Source organism: Asterias rubens, chromosome 16 (assembly GCF_902459465.1).
Source record: "Asterias rubens chromosome 16, eAstRub1.3, whole genome shotgun sequence".
Lineage (NCBI taxonomy): Eukaryota > Metazoa > Echinodermata > Asteroidea > Forcipulatida > Asteriidae > Asterias > Asterias rubens.
The window spans coordinates 13,148,511-13,167,645 of NC_047077.1; the positions used below are offsets into that span (position 1 = coordinate 13,148,511).

At 37.2% G+C, this 19,135-nt stretch overlaps 1 long non-coding RNA gene across 1 annotated transcript; it reads left to right on the plus strand.

Moving 5' to 3' along the window:
- The first annotated feature begins 502 nt into the window (after positions 1-502).
- LOC117301135 lies at positions 503-18,876 on the plus strand. Its single transcript, XR_004520261.1, has 4 exons — positions 503-611; positions 2,521-2,563; positions 8,147-8,287; positions 17,244-18,876. It is a non-coding gene; the product is annotated as an uncharacterized LOC117301135 (long non-coding RNA).
- The last annotated feature ends 259 nt before the right edge of the window (positions 18,877-19,135 follow it).

A 19,135-nucleotide genomic window follows, 5' to 3' on the forward strand; every position in this document is an offset into this window, starting at 1 on the left:
AAACGCGCTTATACGCGCGTAAACGTTTTATCAAAATGGTGGTCAATGAGCCCTTTTTGAGATGGACACACTAACTAATAATACTGCTTGGTTTTGGGTCAATCTGTCTAGTGTACACACAAACCAAACACTGTATTGCTTTGGTGGTCACCATATCCAAAAAGTCAATGACGTTATGTGCAATCCATCCATATTTCTATGAATGAGTTAGGCTATGGGCTATGCATGAAAACTAGGACAACAAAACATGAAATGCAGATTATCCGTCACATTAAACACATAAGTGGATTGCCCACAGGGAATTGTTTTATTTTTATGCAACACGTGAAGGGCACTTGACCTCTTTAAGATGCGAAGTCTAGATACCCCCCCCCCTTCCCCAATAGCAAGGTCCATTCATCACACTTCCCACGTATGAAGATCTAACTATGATAATGATCACAGACACCAACTCAGTGACGTCACGCAACGCAGTTCTATAAAATAGACGGGGCTATCGTTGGTCTTGCGAAGCATACGACTTTTTTTCGGCGGGAGTTGGCGAGTGTTGCTGTAACGTCTGCAAAGAGTTTTGTTTTATTCTGAACGGTGAAAGTTGTTGCTGTTAAAAGGTAAGACGATGATGTTTTTGTTTTTATTTAAAAGTGGTTTAGCGTTTATGAGGTTTGTGACATAAAACTCAGTGTGAATACTTCTTTGTAAAGACAGAAATGTATGGTTACAAAATATACCATGAATGTTGATCGTTTGGGGGAGTTCACTTGTGTCAGTTTGAGGGATAGTAGATTTTCCTTAAGATTTTGCGTCAACTATTTTAAGACAATTGGTTTGGATACTTATTTGTAAGACAGACATTTAGGGGTACACAATATACAGGGAATGTTAGAAGTTTCGATGACTTTAAATTGTGTTAGTTTGAGGGTTTGTTAAATTTTCCTTAAGATTTTGCGTCACCCAATTTTAGAAGATTGTGATGATTATAAAAATCGGTTCGATTGCTCCTTTTTTGTAAAACATACATTCAGGGGTTAAAACATTTACAAGGAATGTTAGACGTTTCCATGAGTTTAAATTGTGAGGTTGTAGATTTTCATAAGATTTTGCGTTACCCAACTTAAAGACAGTGGACACTATTGGTAATTGTCAAAGACTAGTCTTCACAGTTGGTGTATCTCAACATATGCATAAAATAACGCATCTGTGGAAATTTGAGCTCAATCGGTCGTCAAATTTGCGAGATAATAATGAAAGAAAAAACGCCCTTGTCACACGAAGTTGTGTGCTTTCATCAGATGCTTGATTTCGAGACCTCAAATTCTAAATCTGAGGTCTCGAAATCAAATTCGTGGAAAAGTACTTCTTTCTTGAAAACTACGTCACTTCAGAGGGAGCCGTTTCTCACAATGTTTTATAATATCAACCTCTCCCCATTACTATTCACCAAGTAAGGTTTTATGCCGATCATTATTTTGAGTAATTACCAATAGTGTCCACTGCTATTAAGAAGTTTGTTAGAATTATAAAAATCGGTTTGAATATTTATGTTACAACATATACAAGAAATTAAAAAAGTTTCGATGAGTTTCATCTTGGTGGTTTCGTGGATTTTCCATAAGATTTTGCGTCACTCAATTTAAGATAGTTATTTATTATCCCTAGCGAACATGTATAGTTGCAAACACGTCGTGGTTTGTTTTAGGCGCTTGTTAAAATGGTAAAATAAAATACGGTACGATGTAAATAAAACAACCGTTTTGACGAAAATAGTTAGCTTTCCTCTTCAAATTAAATAAATTCAATTTAATGGCAGTAGACACTATTGGAAACTACTCAAAATAACTATTAGCATAAAACCTTAATTGTTGATAGTATAAACATTGTGAGAAACGGCTCCCTCTGAAGTGACATAGTTTTCGAGAAAGAAGTAATTTGCCACGAATTTGATTTCGAGAACTCGAATTTAGAATTTTGAGGTCTCCAAGTCAAGCATTATTTTGAAAGCACAACTTCGTGTGAAAAGGGTGTTTTTTCTTTCATAATTATCTTGCAACTTCGACCACCGATTGACCTCAATTTTTCACAGGTTTGTTATGTTATGCTTACGATAAGATACACCAAGTGAGAAGACTGGTCTTAGACAATTACCAATAATGTCCAATGTCTTTAAGGAGATGTTTTTTTTAATTTTTTATGAGGCATTTATGACTACGTTTAAGCTTCCATTCTACCCTTCTGACGTAACAGTTAATATTGTGTTACTATCTTCTTTGATTTTGTTTTCCGGCCTTCAGAGTCGGTTATTTCTGACCTATAAATGCTAACCATAAACAACTTGTTTCTAAGAACTAAAAAGTATTTTAATTCCAAACTGTATTCACGAAGTTTGGGCCGTTCATTTAAAATCTGACAATTCTCACTTGCCAAACTTTTAATCTTAGCCACTAAGTTTGAACTATTTTGGTAAAATCGTCAGTGTGAAAAATATAAATAATATTTGTATTTTTGTTATGTTTATTACAGGTGCCTTCCAAATACAGAATAACAGACACAGAGTGGAATAAAGGTAAGATTAGTGTTAACAGGAAAAGTACACAAACCCATGTGGTTTGATTTATCGTTCGAATGTTTAAATTATAGAAATATAGATTTATACATTAAATTTGACCGTACGATTTTTTTTTTAAAGGTGATGCGTTTTGGGGACATCACCAAAAATCCTGAGCGATTTTTTTCCCGCAACTCAGAAAGAATAAATATTTTGAAAACGGTTGTACCTCTACCAAAGTAATTTTGGGATCAATGGTCATCGAAGTTGCAACAAAACAATAAAAAAAACACACACTTGCTGCGCATAAATGTGTTTGCTTTCAGATGCCTAACAAACATGCTTCAGGCCTACAGTCTTGAATATTTGAGTGAGAAATTACCTCTTTCTCAAAAAATACGTTTCATCGGAGGGAACTGTTTATCACTATGTTTTATACTATCAACAGCTTCCTTCAACGATCGTTACCAAGTAATTGTTTATGCTAACAAGGTTGAGAAATTCCAAATTGTATCAAGTGCCCCTTAAGGTGGAATTTGTTTTCTAACCGTTGTAGACTTATGTCTATGGACGGAATGAGTTGTATTGATTAACCATCTGGCTCAATCGCTTGCCTCCTTACAAGTTAGTAACACCCAAAGTACAATGTATTAACTAGGGAGGTGTGGGTGCTACCTGCACGCCTCATCCGTTTCAAAGCACCGACTGGTCGGTGCTTTAAGCCCCATTTGCCAAATGAGGCTCTAGGTAAAACAAAAAACAAAATCGTCTCAGGCCGGTGCACTCTTCCTGGAATAGTCTCTTGGCTCTGCTTTCAGTAAATACGACAAGGAAAACTATATAAGCCGGGTGTTTGGCTTATTTTAAAGTGTCATGGACACTATTACTTCAAATAATGTTTAGCATCAAAACTTCCTTGGTATTACGAGGGAGCTGTTGATAGTAGGCCTATAAGATTTTTGGTGAGAAACGGGATCTCTCTAAAGTAACGTAGTTTTTTAGAATGTAGTCATTTCTGTCAAACATTATAAAACTTCGGGTCTGAAGCCTTTTGTTAGACATATGAAATCACACAAGTTTGTACAACAAGGTTTTTTTTATTGGTTTTTTTTTTCTCTTGCAATTTCAATGACCAAATATTCACAGATTTGTTGTTTAATGCGTAATGTTGGGCTACACCAAATGAGAATACTTGTCTTTGACTTTTTAAAGGTGTCCATTGCCTTAAAGTTAATTAAAAAAACAATTGTTGGTATTTATCGAACAAAAACATATTATGATAAATACACATACAACTTTTTGTTTTTAAACTGAAAAGGCACTTGACAAAGTTGCAAATTCATACACTTATTACCATTCCACAAGAGAAATACCATCCGAAACACTATGTCATACTCGAGAAAAATGTCAAGTGATGATCTCTTAAATCGAAATAAACAACGTTAGTAAATATGGACGAGCACAAACTCATTGACATCACCGTAAATTTGTTTTGATTCTGTCCTTTTTCACGTAATACATTCACTGTATAGTTGGTTATCCAGATCCCTCAATATGTATGTAATTGATGTTTTCTTCTTTTCTGCAATAAACAAAACCTCGAAATTTCCCTTTTACTTACTTTTTTTCCAAACCGATTTTGCGAACTTCCTTTTAAGCTCGCCTCGTAAATATATCTGGCTACTTGCAATTAGAGAGCTAATACAGAGGCAGGCTTCGATGCGCCACATAAATGCAATGATTTATATCGTCTGATGGCCCTACTTCTTGTCTTTATTAGTGGTGTTAGGATCTGAACATTGATTGCGATTTATAGAGCGAGAAACGAAAAAAGAATCGAGTGGAAGACCAGGGCCAAATTTCAAGGCTCTGCTTACCGCAGAATTCTTTGCTAACGATCACGATTCGCCGCTTACGTGCAAGCACCGAATTTCTGTGCTAGCCAGTAAATGTAGAATGCCTAGGAACGTACGCACGCGCAGAATCAAAATTTTGCCGCTAACCCGTGAAATACGCTTGCCGTAAGCACATAATTCCCTGCTTCCATAAGCGCCGTTTCTGTGCTTACGGTAAGCAGAACCATGAAATTGGGCCTTGTATTTGATTGCAGTTAGTCACCATTTCGTGGTAGTTCCAATGGCTTGAAAGCCTAAACATGTAAATGCGAAATTGTAGGTTCAAATCCCGTTCGAGTCAATAGTTTTGTTTTGATAGTTCAATTCAAAAACGAAACATATACCCGATAGTTCTATAATGATATTATAAGTATTTCACTATACGATTGTTGTTTCACTTATTTTGCGTTGTTATGGTATTTGTAAATTGTCTGCCTCTTCTTTTTTAAACTGATGTGCTCCCACCAAACCATTGCAGGTAGGGACACATTCTCAGCGTTTGTGTTGAATGCTTAAGAAGCATGGACCTGAAAATAAAAGGGTCTACATGATGTAGGGATTTGAAACACTATATAAATCATTATGTGTACACGTCCACACAACGTTTTTTTTTCTTCTTTTTCATAGTGCTAAAGAGTAAAATTCTCCATTAGTATACAAAATAGGAATGTCCATACAGTCACTGCGACACAGAGCTGTTTGCGTTTATGTTGAAATAATTTCGCCATGTTTTGGAAAAACAAAATGAATATTTAATTCAATTGTGGTAGTAACACGTAAACAACCATTTAAAAAATAATGGATTACTAATGCTATACGTGTTTTCCATTTTTTTATTAAAAATTGCACAAACAAAACTCTGTACATAACATTGAAAAATTTTTACTTGGAATATTACCCACTAGATTGAAGTTAAATCTTAAAGAAATTGAACATTATAGTTTACAATATTATGTCATTCCGCATGAATCGCAAGCTTTACTTCACGATCAAACCAATTCCATCTCTCGACTGTGTTCAACATGTATGCCAAAATCCATTTCACATCCTCATCTTTGTGAAGAATAATTCTGCCACTCATCAATAGTCAATTAGCTTCATTTGAATATTGGAACACGTGCACCGAATCACCTGTCATGCCAGCAGCTGTATGAATGTTGGACCCCATGCATCATTGAATGATTTTAAAATCTGTCACAGTTACTTTATTTTTCTGAAGTGCTAGCTCGTCTCTATGACAGTTGACCACTGCTATAGACAACTTGTAGTTCAATAAACATGCAACCCCAGTCTCCTGAAACGTGTTCCCATGAATACACTTAGTGTCAACGCTGGGTCACAGTTTTTATTGAAGCTGTTTGACGCATTGAACCGAGAGACTAACGCAAATTAAGTACACTATTAGTAATTACTCAAAATAATTTTTAGCATACAAACTTACTAAATTATCAATCTGAGAGCCCATTTCTGCCTAGTTCATACGTTGTATAAGTTGTGTATTGCTAACTTGTAGGAAGGCAATAGATGGAGGCATCAAGGGAAGTTGGGCCGTGTCCGAAACGGCGACTTCGGCTACAGCTACGGCTAGATCGCGCGCGTCTGCCTATTCTTCAACACTGGTAGACGCGCTGATCTAGACGTAGCTGTAGCCGAAGTCGTCGTTTCGGACACGGCCTCATTCAAACTGATCGCTGTCATAGACACATAGTCTTCAATGATTAGAAAACAAACTCCACCGTAAGGGGCACTTGACACGTTTTTAAAATTAATCTAAATATTAGCATACCGACTTATTTGGTAACGAGCAATGGAGAGCTGTTGGAAGTATAAAACATTGAGAGATTTCTTCTCGAATTAATATTACAATTTGTTAGGCCTAAAGCCATGTATGATGCATCTGAAAGCACACAAATTTGTGCAACAAGGTTTGTTTCTTCTTTAGTTATTCTCTTGCAACTTATATGACAAATTTTCACATAACTATTTTGTGTATGCACTATGTTGGGATAAACCAAGTCAGAATACTGGTCTTTGGCATAATTAATACCAAGGGTGTTCCTTGCCTTCAATTATGAATAAAAACCATGGTTTCAATATGGCTTGTTATGGTATGGTTATAAATAATTCAAGGGGCTTTAAAAGTGACAGTTGTTGATACCCAATTGCCTACATCCGTATGGACTGTAAAAGGGGTAACTCTGTTTCAGCCCTTTATGAGTAGGTGGTAAAGGCCTCTGAACACAAAATTGCAGCCCACACCTTGAAGTGACCTTCATGCCTTGTGTGTCTGGCGACTTGCATAAAATAAATATAACAAATTTACCTTATACTCGCCAACGCTACACTGTGCAATTAATCATTGCATCCTTTCTAACGAGGCAAAGCAAAATGCCTCTTCAAAAACAAAAAGAGTTATTATTAAATCATGAAATTCTAATAAACGTAGGATTGTTCCTAGTTTATGTATTTATTCATTACCCTTAGAAATCAACACTGCCTTCAGTGACAAAGAAGAACTCGATTTGATGAGGGATTTGGAGTGGACAAATATTTTAACAAATTAAACAAGGAAAGGTGACATTTAAACAGGTTTTGCGATCAAAATAACTTATACGTTTGCTGATGCGAAGACGAAATCATAAATTAAAACAACATGTTGGAGTGACGCACTCTGCCATCTTACACTTCGATAATATTTGCTTTAGTGTGTTATTTATACTCGAATTTTAATCCAAGTTGATTAGGTCACCTTGTTTTTGTATGAACTGTGAATGCACCAGGACGGGTTCTGTTCAGGAGAATGGACGGGAAAATGTAGATTCGCGAATAGAATGTACGAGCCGAAGGCGAGCACATTGTTACAGTGGATTTTACATTTTCCAGCTATGTTTTGTTGCACTTCATGCTTTATTTAAGTAAGGAAAGACTTTCCAATTTGAACTATTTACTTAAGTTTGTAACGATACCCTCAACGTTTGATTATGTTACGAATATATAACACTAAAGTTTATATTCGTAACGAAGTGTAGATTCGTAAAAAATATAGTACGACTTTCAACAACGCAGTGACGTCACAGAAACAGTTTAAAGGGAAGGTACACGTTTGGTAATTACTCAAAACAAATATTAACTTAAAAACTGACTTGGTACCGAGAATTGGAGGGATGTTGATAAACCATTGTGGGAAACAACTCCCTCTGGAAGGAACATAGGTATTGAGAAAAAGGTGATTTCTCACTTAAATAATAAAATAAGTCTTTTATTCCTTTCTGAAAGCACACAGATTCAAACAAGGGTGTTTTTGACTTTCATCATTTTCTTGCAACTTCGATGACCAATATTGAGCCCAAATTTCCACAGGCTTGTTATTTTATGCTTATGATGGGATACACCAAGTAAGAACACTGATCTTTCACAATTACCAAACATGATGTGCCTTCCCTTTAAGTACGAGAATCTACCCAATAGGATAGGTCAGATTTGGAAAAAAAATAATAATAATAAAGTATTGGGTATGACAAACCCTTCTCTGTGTGTTTGGTATGGATTTAAAACTGTACAGAACCCTGATTTAGATCAACCCCATTCCAAGATTGTTTGGATAATACGATTGTATTGTCTTGTAACAACATCGGCAATTACAAAGGTTCTAGTAAATTAAAATATTATTTCAATAACAATGACCTTTAAACTTTGACCCCCACAGATATACTCAACACAATGGCATCAACAGGTGTAACCAAAATGGCGGCCGTCATTTTCGCCATCATGTGTCTAATCCACTGCGCATGCTCCCTTCCAGCTCAGAGCTTGCGGGAGAGAAGAGACGCACTAGAGATGGATTCAAGTAAGAATAAGAATAATACAAATAATAATAACTAAACAAACACGTTTTATTCCTTAAGGGGTTTGGACACTCCCTTTTGACGTTTGCGAAAGTCCAAAGGTTTACATTGAACTTAATATTAAACGGTTCGAAAAAAAAATTGTGGTATAAAGATTCCCTTCAGATTTAACTTTGTTTTTTTTTAAATAAGAAAAAAAAATCGTCTCAGGAGACGACAGCTATTTTAACGTGTTTTAATTAATTTACGCGACTCTTCTGAAAAACCTGCTCCGATTTTCACTATTTTTTTTCAAAAACTTGACTATTAATAAAGCAGAAATTTCCAGGAAATGACACAGTGAGTAGGGATTCCTGTCCTGGCACAAATAGAAAAAGAAGACCTAAAGGAGGTATCAAAACCATATAAAGGGTTCGGATACTTTTTGTACGACACAATACACAACAGTCTACATAATTTTATTCTACGGTTTAAAGATAATGATGTTCGAAAGCTTCTCTTCAAATATTACTTGTTGAGGTGCTGTAGTTTTGTTTATAACTGAGTAAAACTGTTTCACGAAGATAGGGTTCGTCAGTGAGACAACATTTAAATAGCTTGTCAGCGGATTTACGTGACTCTCCAAGAAACATTGCTCTTTGGTTTAAACATATATATATTTTTTTTTTCGAAAAAACTTGACGACTAAAGAAGCTGGAATGTATACATGTAAATTATATTAAATACATCTTCATTTTAAAAAGTAAGTTATACCATTTCATTGATTTGGAATCAAATCCAATGATATCAAATTTTGGATAGGCATACAAGTGGGCTGAGTTTGACAATAAACACAGTGGAACGTATTTAATTACCACATAAAAAGACGGAAGATCGTTGCTGAAATTGTAGCCCGGGGCCGATTTCACACGCAGTTTGCGATGGATCTCATCGTGGTACGAATGTAAAATACAAAAGAAAGAGAAGTGTCACAATGCCATTGTTGAAAACTCATCTTCAAGTGGAACTTATTTTTTTTTATTTTTTTGGCTCAATGTGATCCAAGTGAAATCTAAAGGGTTATTAATTTAAAAAGTAATTGAATCGTTTCTCGAAACATCTTCCCCAATAAATGACATTTCCAAATTGTGTTTAACACATCCGTGGGTGCTTGACGTCAGTGTATCAATAAGTGTTTTAAAGGATGCATCCGTGCAATCGGGCAAGTTTTTCCCCGTTCTTGTCAACATTTCCCCGTAAAATATTCCAATAACAGAGTTCACCTCTTCACCTTCTTATTGTTATTTAACTTAAAGGCACAGTGCACAAATTGTGCTTGCTAGCGAAACCGTTGCTGGCAGTGCAAGCACTTTGTAATCCACCATACTCAAACTGACAAACCTGTATATTTTGAGATCGATCGGCCATCTGGGTCACGAGGAAATAGTGATAAACCGATTACAAATTGTGCGTGACATCCATTTAAAGGAACACGTTGCCTTGGATCGGTCGAGCTGGTCTTTGAAAAGCGTTTGTAAACCGTTTGTTACAAAATGCATGTTGGGCAATATGTTTCAAAAGTAGAATATAATAATTCACACAAAAACGCCTCGAAATTGCACGGTTTTCCTTTTATTTACCTCTTCGACGAAACGGTTGGCCATTTATGGGAAACCATTCATCAATAGCCGAACGTCTTACTCTTAGTTCGCAAAGTAAAGTGAAAACCACGCAATTTCGAGGCATATTGTGTTGATCATTGTTCTCTACTTTAAAAACATCTTTCCAACCATATGCATTTTAAAACAAAATGGTATAAACGCTTTTTATAGACCAACTCGTCCAATCCAAGGCAACGTGTTCATTTGAAAGGAATATGAGTAAAACGCTCACTTAGATAAAGATCTGAGAAATTAGTATTATTCATTTCTCATCAAAAATGATATTTCAAGGGATGTTTTCTATTATCATCATCATTAGATCTTGTTTTTTGTAGATCTCTGGACTTAGACGAATATTTGTTTTACCAATTATGTCAAGTTCCTTCAAGTGTTCCATCTTGTAAGGAAAATGTCTGAGTGTTTGAGTGTCAGTTCTTGAAAACCTTCAGAGGTAATTGCTCCGGAGTCATTTTTACAAAACAGTATTTTGACGAACATATTTCCCATGGGTTTTAAACAAACTCATGTGGGTTATTTCTGTGTGTGAACAGATGAGTCGGTATAGTGGGATAGCTGTCAGTAAAAAGTGGTGAACTTCATGAAGTTTTATTTCTATGAATCCGTGGCTAAAGAACGGTCCATCAATCTGAGAGCGAAGGCGTTGATTTCCATGAGGGGTACCATACTATTGTCCAGAAAGAGGAAAAAACAAAATCAACTAGATTATTAAGGAAAATCTTGAAGGGTTTTGATACATTTTGATCAAGTTCTTGACATGAATCTCTATTCGATGTGAATGAAGACGTGTGTGAATTTAATTTACCTTGCAACAGTTTCAACTTCAATGATCTTCATGTTTTCGAGAAGGAAACAAAAAAGTGAAAATCATCGAGCATTTTTGTCAAGAGAGTTGCGTAAATCCTTTGCACATGCTAAAATAACTTTCGTCTCCGGAGACGAGCAATGTTTTCGTGATTTTGTTTTTTTGACACGTTTCTCAAAACTACAGCACCTCAGTAAGTAATTATGAAGTGAAGCTTTCTACTGTCATTTCTTAAATGTAATTATGTGGACGTTGGTGTTTTATGTCGTTCAGAAAGTACCCAAACCGTTAGAGAACTATGTAAATAGCCGGCTATGACTTACATGAGGAGTGACTTTCCTCAAAATGTCAAATTTGCTCACGGGAGCATGTGAGATTCGAACCCACGACAAAAAACGCACACATAAAGTACAAAGGTTGGTTCACCAAACCGAGTCCTGCTTGGGCTGAGTTTAGACAGCACGTTCAAGTTGGTATCCACCTCGCTTTAAATGCACTGGACTCTATTGGTAATTACTCCCCCCCAAAAAAATAGAAGAAAAAAAAAGAGTTGTTGATAGCATAAAACATTGTGAGAAACGGGTACCTCTGAAGTAAAACATTTTAAGGGGCAATTTCTTACTCGATTATTAAAAGACGTCAGACCTGAAACCTTTGTATAAAGGCATCTGAAAGCACACAAATTAGTGCAGCGAGTTTTTTTTTTTTTTACCATGACCCTTTTGCAACTTTGATGACCAATATTGATAGAAACTGTTCACATATGTGTTATTGTATGCATATGTTGGGACACACCAAGTGATAATACTGGTCCTTGACAATAGACCCTTCCCATGAAATATGTAAATTGCACATAGCGCGTGCGCACTAACGTTTTGGTTGGCAAAATGAGGGAACATCGCGCTGTTTTGTACACGGCTAATGGGTGCGTGACGCAGACGCGATTGCGCGTCTGCTTGGTGCACAACTCTATGGCGTTTGCCAACCAACAGGGTCTGTACGCATGCGTGAATGTGATTAGCATATTTCATGGGAAGGGTCCATTACCTATAAGGTGTACAGTGCCTTTAAGACTTAGTGTTGTTTTGTCAGTTTACCGACGCATCCCCTTGTTCTCTCAATTCTTGCTTGATGTTCTTCTTCAATGAAAATACAGTCCACCATCTGTGTATTATGCAGTGCATGCCAGTGTGTGGACTCGGTGCAGGTGGTTGAAAAGTGAACATAGAGTACCGCTTCAAAAACACCCCAGTTCAGACTGGCTTAGCAAAGCACTACCGTATGTATACAGCCTGCTCGAAAGTATAGCAAGGGATGCGCACTTCTGGATTTGGGTCAGTTAAGACGAGTAACTCGCAGTCTTAACTTGTAACTGTAACTTACAAGTATATTTGATGGGTCTCCCATCTCCCTGCCCTGTGTTTGACAAAGTATAGATACAAACTCTCAATTGCCCGAGACGCCTCTTGTCTGTCTTGATTCTTATCTAAGCTCTTCACCGTCTCGTCACCGTGACCTTTCATTATTGCCCTCAATGTGTGGGCATGCTTTCCCCACGGTGGTGGAACACGGTCTTTGTGCCTAAAAGGCTCGGAGAAAGTAACATAATTATGTGGTTAACGATTTCATCACGAATCCAATGTGTAACTTTGGAGGTTACTACATCCTATGCAAATGCTGTGAAAGACCAGAAGATCCGGAGAAGATAATATAAAATGTCTGGTGCATTTAAACATGAGGTATTGTCAATAAAATTTTCGGAAGTATAAAATTGGCATCTTAAAAGAAATCCTGATTTTTTTTTTTTTTTTTTTCGTAGAAGGATTCCCTTTTTTAAGTCGATTTAGCAAAATCAAATTCCCTATCGAAAACCAATACGACAGTGGCAATTGTTATGTGCAGAAGACAAATTGCTTCCGTGGGCAACCTGTCCCTAAATTTAGCCCAACTCCTTTATTGCAGCCCAATTGTGGATCTAATTCTACCCGATTGCAGCCCAATGCATTAAGCCATGTCCAACACACGGCCCCCATGCTCAACGTTGGGCTCCCATGCCCATCCGACGTATGGTCGTAAGCATAGCGAAAGCAGGTCACACCATTTACTAAAAACAAAAGGGGAACAATATTCACAGTCAAAGTGGAAAAACAAACCACATGAATTAAGCATGTTTCTTGTTAGATTGTCAGAATTTTTTAAAGATTTTTTTGAATTTTATATATATGTATTATTTTCTAATAATTAACCAATTGGATCCATAGAGTAATAACATTACGCGCACAAAGACTCGGGCAACATTTTAAAAGTAAAGTCCCCTTTTTACTGGACATATCCAATCCAGTCTGCCGTAAAGTTACCTTACAAAAAAGTTCACCGCGACTTTAAACTCTTCTAACCCTTCTTGAAAGCTCATCAATTCAATAAATTTGAGACTGGAGAGCGAGTCAAGTCCATCTTCTAGGAGCCCGATGCCATGTCCATTAATTTCCGAGCCTTTTCAACCAAATCCCTGGCGTATAATGCCTTCCCCTTCATCGCTCGTGAAAACTGTATATTTCACTTAAATCGCAAATGCTGCAGAAGGAATTCGGTATTTCCAACCTCTCGTGCTCCCAAAGGATGAACAAAAATCGGGCGTTGAAAGGATTCAAATCTCCTTCGTCTCTGGTTCTCTATCAAGATTGACGGTGAAAGTTTTCCAATTATTGTTGACCTTTTTTAGTTGAGAATATTGTGTGATCTACCAGTAATTTACAGTTAGACTCAGCTATATCAATTACAATGCTGATTGAGTTTAATTAAAGTTAGATATTAGTGGGTTTGGTGGGAAGTACATGTGATAATATCGGAACACTTTACTGAAATTACTGATAACATATTTTACAGTGTCGAGAGGAAAAAAAGAAGAAGAAAGTTAGGAGTGCCTCTCTCAAAGGCGTACTGACCAAAGGCTTTGGGAAAAGACTTTGGAAAAGACTTTGGCTGGGTTCAAAACGCAAGGCCGCGAACTTTGCCTCCTGCCCCCCCCCCCCCAAAAAAAAGGGAAAAAGGAAAGGAAAAAAGGTGGAATCTGTCTATCTCTCTCTCCCTCTCTCTCTCTCTCTCTCTCTCTAGTCGACCGGATCGGAATCATGTTGAAATCTGCCCAGTTGTGTATATCCCTCATTAAATTGGGGGAGATCGGTTGGAAGCACGCCGATGACCCTGGAAATTATATCTTAGCTGAGCATTTTGTCTTCCCCCTGTTTGTCCTTCCATGTTTTGGTGACCAGTTGATAAACTGAGATACAGGTTGTTTGATGTTTCTGTATGAATGCCATGCTAGTCTCAGACAACGCTGTTTAAACTGTAGTGGATGGTTTGGGTTCATTACCATACAGTTATGTATTTGTGTATGACCTATTGTCGCAGTGGTTGTGTGTAGCACCCATCTACATCCAATTTCTCTTCCAGTTCCCTGGTAGTGGCTGTTCATGTACATTAGCTATTTATAGGAATGAACTATTTTTTTACCATAGTGTCCTTTTGGGGGTTGCTATCTTTTCAATTATTTTTTTTTTCTTTCTTCTTTTCTTTCTTCTCAAAATTGTGTTATAATGGGCAAAAATTGGCATGCCTTAATCGTCAGGGATGCAACGAAGACGATTACTTTTATGCCCTCTGGTCATTGTCTTGGTGCACTTCGAATGCACCGTATATATTTACAATGTATTCGACATGGTGCCCTTTACCGAGCAGAAAAGGCCTTGATGCCCTTGCCCTTTCAAAAATGAGCATCATATGACTTAACTTTGCCAAACATTTAAGTTTATTAAGAGTTCTCACTTTGCATACTTGTAGTATGGTTAGCTCGTATACTTTGTTTCAATTCTGTTTCAGTCATCGTTTCATCATATCAAATAAATATACGAATATTCCCGCTTAGAGCTGGCGGGAATCTGAAGTTGGTCGACTACCGGTCTCCCAAATGCCACACCTACCAAATTTATTTAAAATGGCTGCTAGCAAAAATGGTCTGACCACTATTAAAATTCCGAACAGACGTCCACAAGATACACTAGTAGACACGTAAGACAAGGATAATAGTTTAAGCAAATTGCTCTCGGGGTAAATTCAATATGATTTGTACGAATGTTTGTCCGTAATAAACCCAATGTATTTGCGTTTACTAATCACTTCATCTACTCAACTAGTAGGAAAGATCGCCTGACGCTACGAAATGCAAAGCTAGTGTGTGCGTGCATAATCAGTCAATTCGTGGAATTTAAACAGTACAGATTGAGTAATGAACACTTTTATCATCTTGATCAATCTGACATTATTGTCGAAATTTACATGAATTACGCGCCGTAATACATTTTCAAATTAGCTTCAACACTGGTTTTTCTGTCGCCTGTTGCCAGCAGTTGCCAATCGGCCCCGGGTAATTAACAGGGTGCTGAACAAAACAGTAATACCGTTAATAACTGTATCAGTTGACACAGATGTGTCGTGAATACTGAATAAGTAGCTGTTTGTTTAAAAGTACACACGTCAGCTCGGTTTAGGGGCTTACGTTATCTGTTTTGCCTATCTTTAAGGCACTGGCCAATTGGTATTGGCTAATTAACAGGGTGAACAAAGTAGTTGTTCCATTACTAAGTGTGTTTATCCAGTAGTGACATAGTTGTGTTGTGAATACTGAACAAGTAGCTGTGTGCTAACAAAGTACACCAGTCAGCTCGGAAGGGGCCTATAGGTCATTGTTCTGTTCTCTTGGAGTTACAACTATTTTGATAACATATTGGATTTTGTTTTACTAATTTCTCCTAACTCATAACTCAGATTTAGCTCGATCTTAGATGTTAAATTTGCAAATTTAACGTCGACTAGATCGTTTGCAGTACCCGCTGCTAAAACACAGCCTCTAGCCACAGGGCAATCTCGGTGATCTATTTGGTATGACACTGCTCTAGAATTGCAAAGGTCGTGGGTCCCACCCGAGTAATATGCCTGTGATTTTGTTCACATAACTCGGGTAACTAAGGAGTAAACAGTGCTAACACACATTGGTGTATATGGGTAACAACCAAAATAAATATTCTACCAATATTGTATATATATAATATACAAAAATAATATACACGCAGTATAAAGACACAGACAATAAGAATACCAGTAAAGATATTTTTGTCTTCCGTTTGTCTCCATCATAACTCAAGAAAACATTAAAAGCACTCAGTCAAAGAATGCCGTTTTAAACCTTCGATTGAAAAATTGGCGCAAAATATAGCTGCCTCAAATTTCACAATTAGCGCGTGATGAATCTGATAATGATATCAAAGATTCGAGAGAAGAAAATTTAAACACCTTTGTTGGAAAACGAGGACGTCTTAATAATGCAATTAATAATTAATAATGCCGTTTTTAGTTACCAAAAATTTTCTTTGATTTCCAAGTTTGATGGACGTTCGCAGACGTGACAATTTAAAAATAGAACCAAAATCCCCATTATGGCCTTAGAACGAGTACATTTCTTGTAACAAAACCCGAAATTGATTGTGTGGGACTACTGCAAAATGTCTCAAAGCAAAGCTCAAGATTGTCATCACAATGAACTAACAAGGATGTCAAAATAATATCGGTTGGATTGTTGGATTGTTTCATTCCTATAATATTGAGTTTATGGCCCTACGGAACCAAAACGCAAGAAGACAAAGTTTAGCGCCTAGCCAATGCTGTTGCTATGTAGGGAACTTTCCTCCAATCAGAGGCGATGACGTTGTGGCGCGGTCCGCCAGACCCAATGAGCACTTGCCGCATCACCGTGACCCTGTCTACTCAGAGATCGCGTTGTAAAAGCCAAGCTACACTTTGCACTGCTGTTTTTAAACAAACTGTAAGGTATATGCACGCATGGTTCCCGTGTTCCATAAACCTGATTAGGTATGCACTAAAAAGGAAGGTACACGTTTGGTAATTACCCAAAACAAATATTAACTTAAAAACTGACTTGGTAACGAGCATTTGAGAGCTGTTGATAATATAAAACATTGCGGGAAACGACTCCCTCTGAAGTAACGTAGTTTTTTAGAAAGAGGTAATTTCCTTCTAAAATAAAAAAAAAAACACTTCTATAGCTAGAAATCTTTTATTCTTATCTGAAAGCACACATATTTGTTCAGCAAGGGTGTTTTTTTCTTTCATCTTATTCTCGCAACTTCGATGACCAATTGAGCCCAAATTGTGTACAGGCTTGTTAGTTTATGGTTATGATGGGATACACCAAGCGAAAAGACTGATCTTTGACAACTACCAAACGTGTACCCTCCCTTTAATCTTCCTTTTGGAGTTCATCAGTAAAAGGTTCCATTGTTGATGAGGGTGCTGCTTGTATCACTTGGCTGCAATGTCGAAGGCACAATACCATTAAATATATGCATGTAGTACAACATAGGGGCCCCAAATAATTGAATATTTATCACAGATTACTATCATTATTATTTTGTTTTACAGGCCGATCGAGACGAGCTGTGGGAGTCAAAATGCCATGGGCTCTTGACGCCCTAAAACAAGAACTATACTCCAAAGTACAGACCGACAAACTCCGAAAAATCCTGGAAAACGAGAGTAAATTCGCCTTGGCCGGCCGGAAGTAAACAGGAAAAACCAGGAACAGTCAGCATCCGGCCTAATATAATAAATGGTTTATTTATTTATTTATTTACGTGTAACATTTTATTTATTTTAAGGCGAACTTCAATAACGTTTGAACGAAATATGAAGTTTCCTTTCCATCTTAGAAAGGGTTTGAAAAAAAAAAACCATCAAACTTTATTGAAGTTCCTCTTAATGATTCAGTTTTGCTGAAAGGGGAAAAGCGGGTACTTACACAGATACAATCGTGTCTGTCAGGTTCGGTTGCTAGTCAAGGGGACATGCTGCATTATGTTGCTAACTTATAATCCCATCCATCTCGTTGTTAGCCGCACCTTGGTCCCGTTATCAATGTTGGCCCTAACTGCCGTGGTCTGCGCTCCAGTATAAATACTATTGAGCGGGGGATCGGGGATAGGGACGGTTCATTCCTTTTGGACGGTTTTAGCTGTGTTTATACTGTTAGGCAAACCTGGCCGTATCTTGAGAGAGTTGCGACAACTTGCAGTTTAATACTTGAATGCACTGGACACTATGGGTTAGTTACTTACAACATTTTGAGCACAAAACCTTACATGGAAACGCGCAATGTAGATGAATATTATGAGACATTGTTGAGATACACCAAGTGAGAAAACTGACAATTACCAAAAGTGTCCAGATCCTTTAAGCTGTATTCATGTAATTATGTGTTTGTATATTAATGTTCAATGATTCGAAAGTGTTTCAAACAGGAAACACCTGTTTGAAGATGCATATAGATAATAGAGAGAATATAGAGAAGCAACATTGATAATATCCAAACTTTTATAAGTTTATGCAAAGTTGGCTTCAAGTGCTAATCGCCTAAAGATTTTATTCTACTTCTAGTGCCCTTGTGGTGTGGTCGAAAGGGTAATGACGTTCAAACAAAAATGTTAAGGTCAGACGAAAACCCGCCTGAAGGGAAGTTTTTAATTAGCATACCTAACGGGTACCAATGATATGCCACCCACGTTAAAATATGGGTAACCCCACACTACCTAAATGGTGAAGGCGATTACACATTGTACAACGGGTCGCGGTAAATACACACTTTGATAATGGTTTCCCATTCCTTAAACAATTTGTATGAAATGGTAACATATTGCTCTGTTGAATTGAGGGCTAGGGAGTGACGTTTTGGAGCTGCAAATTAAACCGACGTATTAAATAAAACATTTGATCAATGTTCAACCGGCAGTGAGGATATTTTTTTTATTTTTTATTGTTTATTAGAAAAAAGAAAAACAAATACGTTTGCACAACCCACTTACCGTAGTTGCTCGTACAAAAATTACTTAAATATATGTCCGCTAATGTATAACACATGTGGTTTTCCTTTATATTTATTAATGCAATATATTAATTATATTTTTGTGTGTATTTGATGACGTCATTTAACTTGATTTAAACCGCCATGGAGCTTCAAGTCAATGATTTTAATAAAGCAACATCAATCGTGATAACTAAATCGCCGTTTTGTTTTGTGTTCCTTTGTTAATAATAACGTGCTGGAAAGTGGTGTATTTGGTTTTCCAGTGCAACACCAAGCAAGCAACGAACAAACATGATGACGTCATCCCGACACCATTAAAAGTGATGAAAATGAACCAATAGAACCGCGCAGCTAAGGACGTGGAGCGCACGGAGTGGGCCAATGAGCAATCTCCTTTTGACTACCGCTTGAGGTCGCCCTGTCCAAATACAGCGACATCACACTCGTGAGGTCT